Source organism: Neoarius graeffei, chromosome 19 (assembly GCF_027579695.1).
Source record: "Neoarius graeffei isolate fNeoGra1 chromosome 19, fNeoGra1.pri, whole genome shotgun sequence".
Classification (NCBI taxonomy): domain Eukaryota; kingdom Metazoa; phylum Chordata; class Actinopteri; order Siluriformes; family Ariidae; genus Neoarius; species Neoarius graeffei.
In genome coordinates, this window is record NC_083587.1 from 40,708,544 (window position 1) to 40,721,833 (window position 13,290).

Here is a 13,290-nt window from a genome sequence, read left to right on the forward strand (position 1 = left end):
TAATTTTGCTACAGTATTAAATAGGAATCTAGGATTATTTTTGTTATCTTGTATTAGGGAGGAGAGATACAGTATGTTGATCTACGGTAGCAGCACTAAGAGCTTTTCTATACTTCAGGCTGCTCTCCTTCCATGCTAAATTGAACACTACCAATTTTGTTTGATGCCATTTACATTCCAATTTTCGAGTGGTCTGTTTTAATGTGCAAGTGTCATCATTATACCAGGGTGCTAATTTTTTGTCTCTGACCATTTTCCTTTTAAGAGGAGCTACATTATCTAAAGTATGGCGGAATGTTGACTCTAAGCATTCAGTTGCCTGATCAAGTTCTGCAGGGGCTGACAGTGACCCAATCAAATTTGATAACTCTGTGAGATCATTTATAAAGCTCTGTACATTAGTTGATGTGAATGTACATTTAATACAGCAGCATGATGAGGTGCATATATTATTACTCAGACATATTTTGAATGAGATGAGATAATGATCCGAGATAACTTCAGACTGTGGAAGTATGACTGTATTTTCTATGTTTAATCCGTATGTTAGTATTAAATTGAGGGTGTGACCACAATTATGGGTCGGTCCTATGACATTCTGATTAATCCCTACTGAATCTAAAATGGACACAAACACTGTTTTCAAAGGGTGTTCTGGGTTATTGAAGTGAATAGTAAAATCTCCAACAACTAAAGTTATGTCTAAGGAAATAACCAGATCTGAGATAAAATCTGCAAATTCAGAAAGAAACTCAGAATATGGCCCTGGGGGCCTGTAAATAATAAGTAACGGAATTAACTGGGTAGACTTATTTTTTGAGGCTACATACATTATATTCGTATGAAGAACTTCAAATGTATTAAATTTATAACCATGTTTTTGTGTTACACCGAGATAATCATTATAAATAACCATGATGCCTCCTCCTCTGCCAGTTAGACTAGGCTGATGTATATAACTGTATCCAGGAGGACTTGCTTCATTTAATGCTATATATTCATTTGGCTTAATCCATGTTTCAGTTAAACAAAGTACATTAAACTCCTGATCAGTAATGAGTTCATTAACCATTAGCGCTTTAGATGTAAGAGATCTAATATTTAATAGCCCCACCTTTAGATCAAAGGTGCTGGCAGCAGCTGTACAGTCAGTATGATCTAATTTTATATTTATAGGTTACTGGAAGGTGGCACGGTGGTGTAGTGGTTAGTGCTGTTGCCTCACAGCAAGAAGGTCCGGGTTCGAGCCCCGTGGCCGGCGAGGGCCTTTCTGTGCGGAGTTTGCATGTTCTCCCCGTGTCTGCGTGGGTTTCCTCCGGGTGCTCCGGTTTCCCCCACAGTCCAAAGACATGCAGGTTAGGTTAACTGGTGACTCTAAATTGACCATAGGTGTGAATGTGAATGGTTGTCTGTGTCTATGTGTCAGCCCTGTGATGACCTGGCGACTTGTCCAGGGTGTACCCCGCCTTTCGCCCGTAGTCAGCTGGGATAGGCTCCAGCTTGCCTGCGACCCTGTAGAACAGGATAAAGCAGCTAGAGATAATGAGATGAGGTTACTGGAACAAACTCTCTGAATATTTCTACCTTTTTGTTTAGCTCGGGGAACAGACCCAATCTTGATGTAGTGGACCCTGAGTGACGACTCTATGTAGCTATCAGACAGTTGGTTTAGCCTGTTTGTCTGCTCCCTGGCCTTGGCTCTGGATTGTCAGAAATTAACTAGGCCTGTTCTGAGACTATGACCTATGCTGCAAGAAATGAGATCAGCACCTTCCCGAGTGGGATGGATACCATCCCACCCTAATAGGCCAGCAGTGCCCTCAAAATTAGCCCAATTATCTATAAAGCCCACACTGTTTTCAGAGCACCACCTGGACAACCAGCAGTTCAGTGACCATAACCTGCTGTAAGCTACATTGCCACATTGCATTGGGATGGGGCCAGAGCATACTACAGCATTGGACATCATCTTCACTAATTTAAACACCTCTACAAAGTTACTCTTAGTAACCTCAGACTGACGAAGACATATATCATTAGCTCCTACATGGATAACTATCTTTGAGAACCTGTGCTTGCCTAGGACCATAAGATTACCTGCTATGTCTGGTGCCCTGGCTCCCAGTATACACCTGACTAAAGCTGCTGGTGCCCCTAAAGGCTGAGCTAATTTCACATGTCGTATGATAGAGTCCCCTATAACCAGAGCTCTTTCAGGTTTCTCAGCGGGTGTATCACTAAGGAGAGCAAACCTGTTCGACATGTGACGCGGAGAGGAGTGGCGCTCCCGTGGGCAAGCCTCAGCAGTAGCTTCTACGCTTATGCCGCCGAGTCGTTACCCATTTGCCCTGCTGTAAGGGCTCTAATGCCGGAGTTGGGGGATTACTAACTCCACTTAGGGCATCCAGACTTTCCCCTACAGAAACTACACTGTTCTCATTCTTACTGGTCTTCTCTAAAGCCTGGACATGCGCTTCTAGCACTGTAATCTTCTCCGTCAGAGAGCTAACTAATCTGCACTTATCACAAATAAAGCTATCGCTAGCAACGGAGGAAGAATGACTAAACATCCTGCACTCAGCACACTGAATAGGTTGAAGATGTGCCATGATGAAAAGATTCACGTACCTTAATCGAAGATCTGTTGATATTAAAGCAGATCTGATGTAGATGGCCTCCGCTTGTGGGCTTTACACAGGAGGAGAAACAAAAAAAAGAAACAAAAAGAAAGCTTCCGATCTCGGCGTTCTTCTGAAAAAAGAGAGAAAAAGAAAAAAATGGAGAAAGGAAAGCAACAGTACAATAAAAATGAAGAAGATACTGGAAAATTATTTGTAAAAAGCTAAAAAAGATTAGTAATTAAATGCCAACACTCACGGGAAAAAAAAAGACTTGTCGCAAACAACTCAGGAACCAGGAAGTGCGTAGCACAGAATGATACACAGCAGTCTTGAGTGGGCTGGGCAGGAGCAGAGAGGAGGAGGAACCAGGCGACCAGTATTAGCAGAGCATAATGATCTGGCTGGCATGTAGGGGCAGATCAGACTCTGGAGGTATGCTGGCCCTAAGCCCTTGAGAGCATGGTAAGCTAGCACCAATGTCTTAAATTTGATGCAAGCTGTGATAGGTAGCCAGTGTAGGTCAGCAAGCAGAGGGGAGACATGGGAAGAACAAGGGAGGTTGTAGACCAGGCAAGCTGCAGTGTTCTGGATGAGCTGCAGGGGTCTGATGGCAGATGTTGGAAGACCAGCAAGGAGAGAAGTGCAGTAGTCCGAGCAGGAACTACTCATACATTCCAGCTTGCAGTGGGAAGAGCTGGGGTCTTAAGTTTTTTCCATTGGTGTTTTCCTGGTGCATGGTTAGTAATCTGCTTGTTGAGCAAAGCTCTGAGCTCCAGGCACCCACTGCCCACTGAAGCAGGCAGACCGTGGCAGGTCAACACCTTACTGGCCAGGTCTGCCTAGCTTGAGGTGGACAATATGATGATCCCTCCCACCATCGAAGACAGCCCATGGCATCCAGCTCTATGCCAGTTGAGTAAGGACATATAACCCATAACTGCTGTCTTCCATGTTGTGCTCACACCATAAGGTGAGACTGGAGTGACCTCTCCAGGGTGCAGGAAGAACAAACATTCCCACAATACCTTGTTTGTGAAACCAACTGACTATTGAGGTTTTTCACCCACGTGACCAAGTCATGTGATGCATCGTTAGGCTGCCATTTTGGACGTCACGGCTCAAATCAGTTTGAATGCGAGGAAGGCGACAAACGAAAAACATAAAAGAAAAAGGAGCGAGATGCAGAAAACACCTTCACTATCCAGCGACGTAGGGCATTTACAGGGCGAGCAGAGGGAGAGGTATTTGCAAAAATTGAGGTTAGCAGGCTTAGAGAACGATGTTTACCTGCTTCCACCAGGATTGTTCACTGACGTACGGAAGTACACGAAGCCCTCGTCTTTACCTGACTTCGGCCCACATGATCTGTATACCTATGTCGTTAAAAACCCATCGCCATACACAGGTATTGATCTGAAAGTGTGTAAGAGTTTGGATGCCTACAAATATTTTGTGTCAGGCTGGGTAACATGCCTACATCAGTGGGTCGTCCCTGGAGCCGGTGGTCGCCATCTTATTACAGCTAAGGTTTGTTCACATTTTCATTTACTTTCGGTCCTCAGGATAAACAAAATGTTATTAAATGTCATTGAAATAACTTCTTAGTCTGTTGAGACATGGCCCGTTATAAATTTGCTGTTACCAGGCAATGACCAAGAACTGTATTATTAGGGTCGGTGTCTGTGTTGTAGCAGTGTACTAGCAGCTAGCTGTTAGCACTAGCTAATGTCAACAACATAGTAGCTAGTATGTTACTGTAGCAATGTTTACGTTCAGTCATTTGGATGACTGTTAAAACCTTTCAGTCTCAAGTTTTTCCTTTACTGTATTTACTAGTTTACTGTAATTATGATCCGGCAGCTATTTACACCAGATCCAGTGTAAATAGCTGCCGGAGCGCGCTCCGGCTTGCTCCCCTCAAATTAAGCAGCGCACTCCGGGAGCAAGCCGGAGCGCGCTACTTAATTTGATGGGGAGCAAGCCGGAGCGCGCTCTGGAACCTCGGCCGGAGCACTCCGGGAGCAAGCCGGATCGCGCTGCTTAATTTGAGGGGGAGCAAGCCGGAGCGCGCTCCGGCAGCTATTTACATTGGATCCGGTGTAAATAGCTGCCGGATCATAATTACAGTAAACTAGTAAATACAGTAAAGGAAAAACTTGAGACTGAAAGGTTTTAACAGTCATCCAAATGACTGAACATAAACATTGCTACAGTAACATACTAGCTACTATGTTGTTGACATTAGCTAGCTTGACCTTCAAAATGGCGGACACCGGGGCGTCACGTGACCCTGTGACGTCAGGTGAAATACCTCAATAGATTCTTTCTGTTCCTACTTCAGGAATGATACACAAGCAGTCAATTAAATTTAGTGGTATTTGTTTTATTAAAAAAAAAGCCAATGATCACTTCTCTAACATGCAGAGCCAACTTAAATTCTTACTGCCTTGAGCTTTCTGAGCCATCAGTGTTGTATGGTAACAACATCACATTTCATGTTATGGACTCAATGTCGGGTGTAACGAACTAACTGTTGATAGACAGAATACACGTTGTCCAATCAAAGAACAAATTACACAAAAGAGACTTAGACAACCTTTATTGTCATTCAGTATGCAACAAGTGTACACCGAACAAAATTTTGCTGCAATTTGGCTCAGCACAGAATTAAATATGAAATGTATTAAATTAAATTATGCAGCAGCAAAAATATTAAAAAGTGCAAAAGTGACCTGTGGAATTAGGAAATGTTCAAGTTATAAATAGAAGTTTAGAGTTTGGATTTGGAGTTCAGCAGTCTGGTGATCTGGGGGGAAAAAGCTGTTACAGAACCTGGTGGTCCTGCACCGAATGCTGCGGAACCTCTTTCCAGAGGCCAGAGGGGAGAACAGTCCATAGTGAGGGTGTGAGGGGTTACTGATGTTACTGGCTTGAGACATGCAGCGCCTTGGTGCAGTGTCCTGAATGGAGGGAATAGAAGTCCCAATGATTTTCTCTGCTGTCCTCACCACTCTCTTCCAGTCAGAGGCACTGCAGCCTCCACACCACACAGAGATGCAGCTGGTTAGAACGCTCTCTATGGTGCTTCTGTAGAATGTAGTGAGGATGGGTGGGGGCAGGTGGGCTCTCCTCATCCTACAGAGGAAGTGCAGATGTTGCTGTGCCTTCTTGACCAGTGACACAGTGTTCACAGACCAGGTGAAGTAGTCTGTGATATGCACCCCCAGGAACTTGGTGCTATTGACCACCTCCATGGCCCTGTTGTTGATAAGTGGAGCGTGGCTGGGTTGGTTTTTCCTGAAGTCAACAATAAACAACGATCTCTTTAGTTTTGTCCACGTTCAGGATCAGGTTGTTTTCCCTGCACCAGCCAAAAGAGCAGACAAAAGTAATGCAAGTTTTTTGGGGTTTTTCACTTGGTTACAGCTTTTCTGTTACCATGTTAGCTATTTAGAGGAAATACAGCATAAACCCCATCGTTTATTACAGACCTGAAACACACATTTTAAAATGACACTATTATCCCTATTCAATATCAAACAGCTGCTGTTCTGGAGCAAGACACGGACGCTGATGCAGAACTATCTAGCAGCTACAGGAAGCTTTTGGACCTTGGAAGACACACTGGTGGGATTCATGTTCAAGGACCTCATCTGGTGTGGTCAGCAGGAAAGCGACAGAGGTACAGCAATAGAAGGTGTTTATATTATTCAAATCTTATTAATAAATACATCATTTAAAAACTTAATTGCAACGGTTTGTCTTTTCTATGTTTCTTCCATTTTTTTTTTTAATTTACACAACCTCTCTGTTCCCAAAGGCTTTGATTTTCAGTCTTGCCCAGAATGGTCGACATGCGTGAGCCATCCTGTGCACTCACTGTGGAAACGAGCATCACAAAATGTAAATCTTGTCTAGTAACTTACGGTAGTCCTATGTTGAATATACATCTGGTCTCAACCCTTTACCTAACCAAAGAGACAGGATATTTTTAAAACTGTTTTTCCCAACACTTTTTCTCTTGACAGTACCTAGAAAACAAATATGTTGGCTTGGTCATAGAAACAGCTAAGGCATTAAACTATAGAACTGTAAAACATAACACACTGATGGTGTGTTAAATTGTTAGATTTTCCATCAGCCGAGACACTGAATGTGTGAACACTAGAGCTATTGCTAGCTGCAATTGATGAAACATTATTTGCTGACCATGACTTTTTGTCCTATAAATGAGGTCTTTTCTCGGTGTGCCAAGATTTTGGCTCATTAAGATAATAGTTGGAGCAGAATATATGGGTTTGTTGTTTTCCTGTACTGCAGTTAAACCAGCCACTCTTCCTGAAACCACGGTTAATCCAACAGCATATAGATTTTTAGGGCTGCAGCTTTGAGATGCTAAGCAGTAATAGTGCTGAAAGTGGAAAGGGAGTGCCCGTGACTTCCTACACAAACCAAATTAACTTTCTGCAAAACAATTATTTAAAATAAATAACATGAAGATGCAACCATTCACAATATGAGTATACAGGCTAAAAGTTTTTATATTTAGTGTTATTGTGCTGATGGTTACACCTAACGTTGTATGTGTGACAGTTACAGGTAGCTGGCTAACTGTCCTAACTAATGCTATCCAGCTGTCATTCGGTAGTCAAAAGGGCCTGCTACACACTAGAGTCACTTAGGCCTGCTACACACTACAGGATATTGAACTCTTTACCAACTTTAAAACATGGGAGACCACAGACATAATGGCAGATTTAATTGATTTTTAATATTTTCATTGCAAGAACCCACAAACCAGACAATTCAGTCAAGATGCAGGACCACACACTTGGCGATTATAATGAATGATTTCAGAGTGGTGATTCCAGGGATGTGGGCTCTCACAGAAACTCACTCTGGAAAGTTTAAAGTTTGAAACACTTGAAGTGGCTGAACAAAAAAAGGTGGCTCGCTCTGACAAAGAAACAAGATGCTGAATGCAGAACGTGCTCTTAGTTACAACTGAGACACTAGCACTTGCTGGGGAAAAAACATTGTACAGACACGCCCACATCCATTTTGCAGCATGAGCTGGAGGTGAACTAGTGCAAACTACTGCTACAAGCTCATGTTGTGTACACAGATGAAGGGGAGAGTGAAACCCAAGATCATTAGAAATGCGGTTACTTTTATACATTCTCTAACCTTCCACTGCCCTGGAGATTCTGTGCTAAACATGACACTTCCCGGTCAGCTTGCTCTCTGCTTAATATTCCATTGCTGTTCCTTTCACACTATATGATGTTTAGTCATAAATATCAAACATACTTGATATTTACAATTCTAAATCGGGAAGGCTCCAATTAGGTGACCTCAAGACTATGTCTGTAAACCCCCTCATACTACAGAATTATTTGGGCAATAATCGCTTCCAACCAGCCTCGAATCAGGAACACTCCTTGATTATCGGAAGGGACAAATCAGACCCAAATTCAGCCTAATTTTCCAATAGTGTGGGGCCAGCCTAACATGCTCAATGACATTACAGTACACTCAATCAGATTTCAGCTTTGCAAACTGGAAGCATATTTACAAGTGTAAAAGCATGTATATAATCAGGAACCAACCCAGTGTAAAATGGGTCTTAGTCTGTAGTTCTAATTAATTTAATTCCACCCACTTTGAAAAAGCTGTACATTGTCAAACTTATACTGTACATAAAATGTATACTTACCTTCTGAATCAGTTTTGTCAGCTTGGTTATGTAACTGAATGGTTATATTTTGTTTTTTTGCAGTTTGCTGCAGCAGCCTGTGGAAATATTACAGTACTCTTAAATGGATCCATTGAAAATGCATTCAACAGGAACAGGTCAGAAACAGCAATCATGATTTATTTTACAGACACATACACTTAATTTGTTTATACATTTCTATTTTTATTCATTGTCAAAGTTATTGTTGAGATTACATACATATTTTAAAACAAGTCCATATATAGCCATTAGTATAATGTATAAGAGGGTCCTCATAAATGTGAGGATAAAAATTAAATGAATGAAGACAAAAACACCAACAAACAAAGACGGTGTTAACTGAAGAGGTTCTATTACATAAACCATGGTAGCAATAAAAAATTTTCCACTTCAGATTGTAATGATAGTTCTCCTTGTGGTTTTATTTTCTCTAGCATGTTTGGCAGTGCGGAGCTGGACAATCTGAACCCAAGGATGGTGTCCCATGTCCACATTAAAGTTGTTCCAAACTTAGAGGGCCCATTTGTGTAAGAGAGAATGAAAAAAGTAGCTTGGATTCTCCTTGTCTTTGTGAAGAGGTGTACATCATTTATGTGCAATAGGCTATGTTTGACACCTGCAATAGGCTGCTTTTTCCATTACTGTTTACTGTATGAGACAACTTTTTTCAAGATGCATGTGAGCTCCACAAAGGGAGTTATTTTTCTTCATAGATATCACAGATAAACTTGTTTTGCTGTAGTGTTATCAGAAGAAAACAGAAACTTCTTGGATTAAATGGCCATTACTCAGAATACTTTAATTTAAAGTGAGAATCCCAGGAGTGTGTTAAGGTCTTAATTTATATTTCTGAAGTTAACAAATTACATTTATGTTTCTAGAGAGTCCTGTTCCAAGGGTTCCATTCTGAGACTCATAAGTGTTCTGCAGACCCGAGGGTTCCGCTGGTCCTGCACAGACAGCGAAGTGTATTTTTATCATCAACCAACCACTGTATCTATTATTATTTATGTGAGTAACCAATAAATTTTACACTTACAGTACCATTCAAAAGTTTGGACACTTATTCATTACGATTAATGAGTATGTCCAAAGTTTTACTGGTACTGTATATCTGAAATTTGTGCTGCACAAAGCGCATTTAGCAGGACTTCATGATATATTCCTGTTATTTAAAAACAACACTGATGATACTTCATTGCATTGAGAACCTATGACTGACTTCCTGCTGAACATGTTCCAAAAGGGTTTTTTCCTTTTTATTTATTTATTTAAAAAACATAAAAAGACACTTCTCTATAGTGCCACCTCAAGCATCATATTTAATTCCATTGGATGTACTATATACAACCCCGATTCCAAAAAAGTTGGGATAAAGTACAAATTGTAAATAAAAATGGAATACAATAATTTACAAATCTCAAAAACTGATATTGTATTCACAATAGAAAATAGACAACATATCAAATGTCGAAAGTGAGACAATTTGAAATTTCATGCCAAATATTGGCTCATTTGAATTTTCATGACAGCAACACATTTCAAAAAAGTTGGGACGGGGCAATAAGAGGCTGGAAAAGTTAAAGGTACAAAAAAGGAACAGCTGGAGGACCAAATTGCAACTCATTAGGTCAATTGGCAATAGGTCATTAACATGACTGGGTATAAAAAGAGCATCTTGGAGTGGCAGCGGTTCTCAGAAGTAAAGATGGGAAGAGGATCACCAATACCCCTAATTCTGTGCTGACAAATAGTGGAGCAATATCAGAAAGGAGTTCGACAGTGTAAAATTGCAAAGAGTTTGAACATATCATCATCTACAGTGCATAATATCATCAAAAGATTCAGAGAATCTGGAAGAATCTCTGTGTGTAAGGGTCAAGGCCGGAAAACCATACTGGGTGCCCGTGATCTTTGGGCCCTTAGATGGCACTGCATCACATACAGGCATGCTTCTGTATTGGAAATCACAAAATGGGCTCAGGAATATTTCCAGAGAACATTATCTGTGAACACAATTCACCGTGCCATCCGCCGTTGCCAGCTAAAACTCTATAGTTCAAAGAAGAAGCCATATCTAAACATGATCCAGAAGCGCAGACGTCTTCTCTGGGCCAAGGCTCATTTAAAATGGAATGTGGCAAAGTGGAAAACTGTTCTGTGGTCAGACGAATCAAAATTTGAAGTTCTTTATGGAAATCAGGGACGCCGTGTCATTCGGACTAAAGAGGAGAAGGACGACCCAAGTTGTTATCAGCGCTCAGTTCAGAAGCCTGCATCTCTGATGGTATGGGGTTGCATTCGTGCATGTGGCATGGGCAGCTTACACATCTGGAAAGACACCCTTAATGCTGAAAGGTATATCCAGGTTCTAGAGCAACATATGCTTCCATCCAGATGACGTCTCTTTCAGGGAAGACCTTGCATTTTCCAACATGACAATGCCAAACCACATACTGCATCAATTACAGCATCATGGCTGCGTAGAAGAAGGGTCCGGGTACTGAACTGGCCGGCCTGCAGTCCAGATCTTTCACCCATAGAAAACATTTGGCGCATCATAAAATGGAAGATACGACAAAAAAGACCTAAGACAGTTGAGCAACTAGAATCCTACATTAGAGAAGAATGGGTTAACATTCCTATCCCTAAACTTGAGCAACTTGTCTCCTCAGTCCCCAGACGTTTACAGACTGTTGTAAAGAGAAAAGGGGATGTCTCACAGTGGTAAACATGGCCTTGTCCCAACTTTTTTGAGATGTGTTGTTGTCATGAAATTTAAAATCACTTATTTTTTTCTCTTTAAATGACACATTTTCTCAGTTTAAACATTTGATATGTCATCTATGTTATATTCTGAATAAAATATGGAATTTTGAAACTTCCACATCATTGCATTCCGTTTTTATTTACAATTTGTTCTTTGTCCCAACTTTTTTGGAATCGGGGTTGTATTTAACATTCCTAACTAAAAGATGTGGAATACTATAAACATCACTACGTGATAATGGTCCTTGCATTGTATTCTTGATACAAGGCTGTGTATCAACATGTATAAACACAATATGGCTGCAGTAAAAATCAACATGTCTCTCCTGGATTGTTTTGTTTCTTTCCACATAATGCTTGACAAGATGTTAGTTGCACAAACAGAATCTACTCGTGTTTTTTGTTCTTGTTGTCTACATTTAGTGGATTTCTAAATGCAATGTGTTAAATTCAACTGATTGTACACTCACCATCCACTTTATTAGGAATACCTGTACATCTGCACAGTCATGCAGTTATCTAATCAGCCAATCATGTTGCAGCAACACGATGCAAAAAAACAGATACAGGTCAAAGCTTGAGTTAATGTTCATATCAAACATCAGAATGAAGAAAAAGTGTGATGTCTGTGACTTTGTGGCATGGTTGTTGGTACCAGAAGGGCTGGTTTGAGCATTTCATAAACTGCTGATCAACTGGGAATTTCACAAACAGTTTCTAAAGCTCTGCAGGCTGAAAAACATTGTTGATGAGAGAGCTCAGAAGAGGATGACCAGACTGTTTTGAGCAGACAAGAAATCTATAGTCACTCAAATAAGCACTGTTTGCAACTGTGGTGAGCAGAAAAGCATTTCAGAATGGATAAAACATCAAACCTTGAGGTGAATGGGCTACAGGAGCAGAAAACCACATTGATTTTCCACTCCTGGCAGGCAAGAACAAGAATCTGAGGTCATGATGGGCACAGACTTACCAAAACTGGACAGTTGAAGACTGGAAAAAGACCAAGTGATTTATTTTTTCCAATCTTCAACTGTAGTTTATCTGAACAATTTCAAGTTCAGTTCCTTGAACTGATTTTCTTCAACAGCACTGAACAAAAATGTCAAGATTTTAAGAAAAACAAGCATCTGAATTGCGGATTGCTTGATTTTTTCATTTGATATGCAGCATAGTACATGACAGGGAAAAGTTAATCTCTGACTTCTGTTGGAGAATAAGAGAAACCTAGAATGGCTGAATTAAAAGAACCTCTCATATCCGCACCAGAGTCCACCACATACTCCTATTCCAATAAGCACTCACAGCATAAAAACATGGCCATCACAAATTCCAGCTCCCAGCAATCATCTCAAACGATCCCGCATACTAACCACTCACATCTGCATCTCATCTCACACCACTCTAGAGACTTTAAATGGTTTAAGTGGTTTCTGTACCAAGCATTTCACTGACCATGCCATCTTAAGTATAATTGATAAGATTCAAATTGCTATTGATAAAGGTGATTTTTCTGGATCCCAGTAAGGCATTTGACACAGTAAACCATGAAATTGATTAAAAAGCTTGATTATTATGGTATAAGAAGAGTTGCTAAGGGCTGGTTTGCATCTTATCTTAGTGATCGACAGCAAGCTGTTATTAATAATTTAACTTCTGATCCTATGTTTATTTCTTGTGGTATTCCATGAGGAACTGTCCTTGGACCAATTTTGTTCTTATTGTATATACAGTAAATGATTTTCATTTTTGTTGTTCTCTCTTTGATTTTCATCTTTTTGCTGATGATGCTAGTTTATTCTGTTGTAATAAAGATATTAACACAATGCAACAAAATATTAATTTATAATTATCTAATGTTCATACTTGGCTCAGCTCTATCAATCTTTCACTCAATATAGGAAAAATCAAATTGTTATTTTCCACTCCCACAGAAGAAAGTTCCACCCAACATCGTATTAAAGTTGAACAGTAGAAATTTAAAACAAGAAAATTGTTCAAAATATCTTGGTATTTTCATTACATTAATAGCATTTAGCAGACATTCTTATCCAAAGCAATGTACAACATACCACCAAAGCAGCCTGAGGAGCAGTTGAGGGTTGGATGCCTTTCTCAAGAGTACTTCAGCCAGTTTTGCTGGTCCAGGGAATTGAGCTGGTG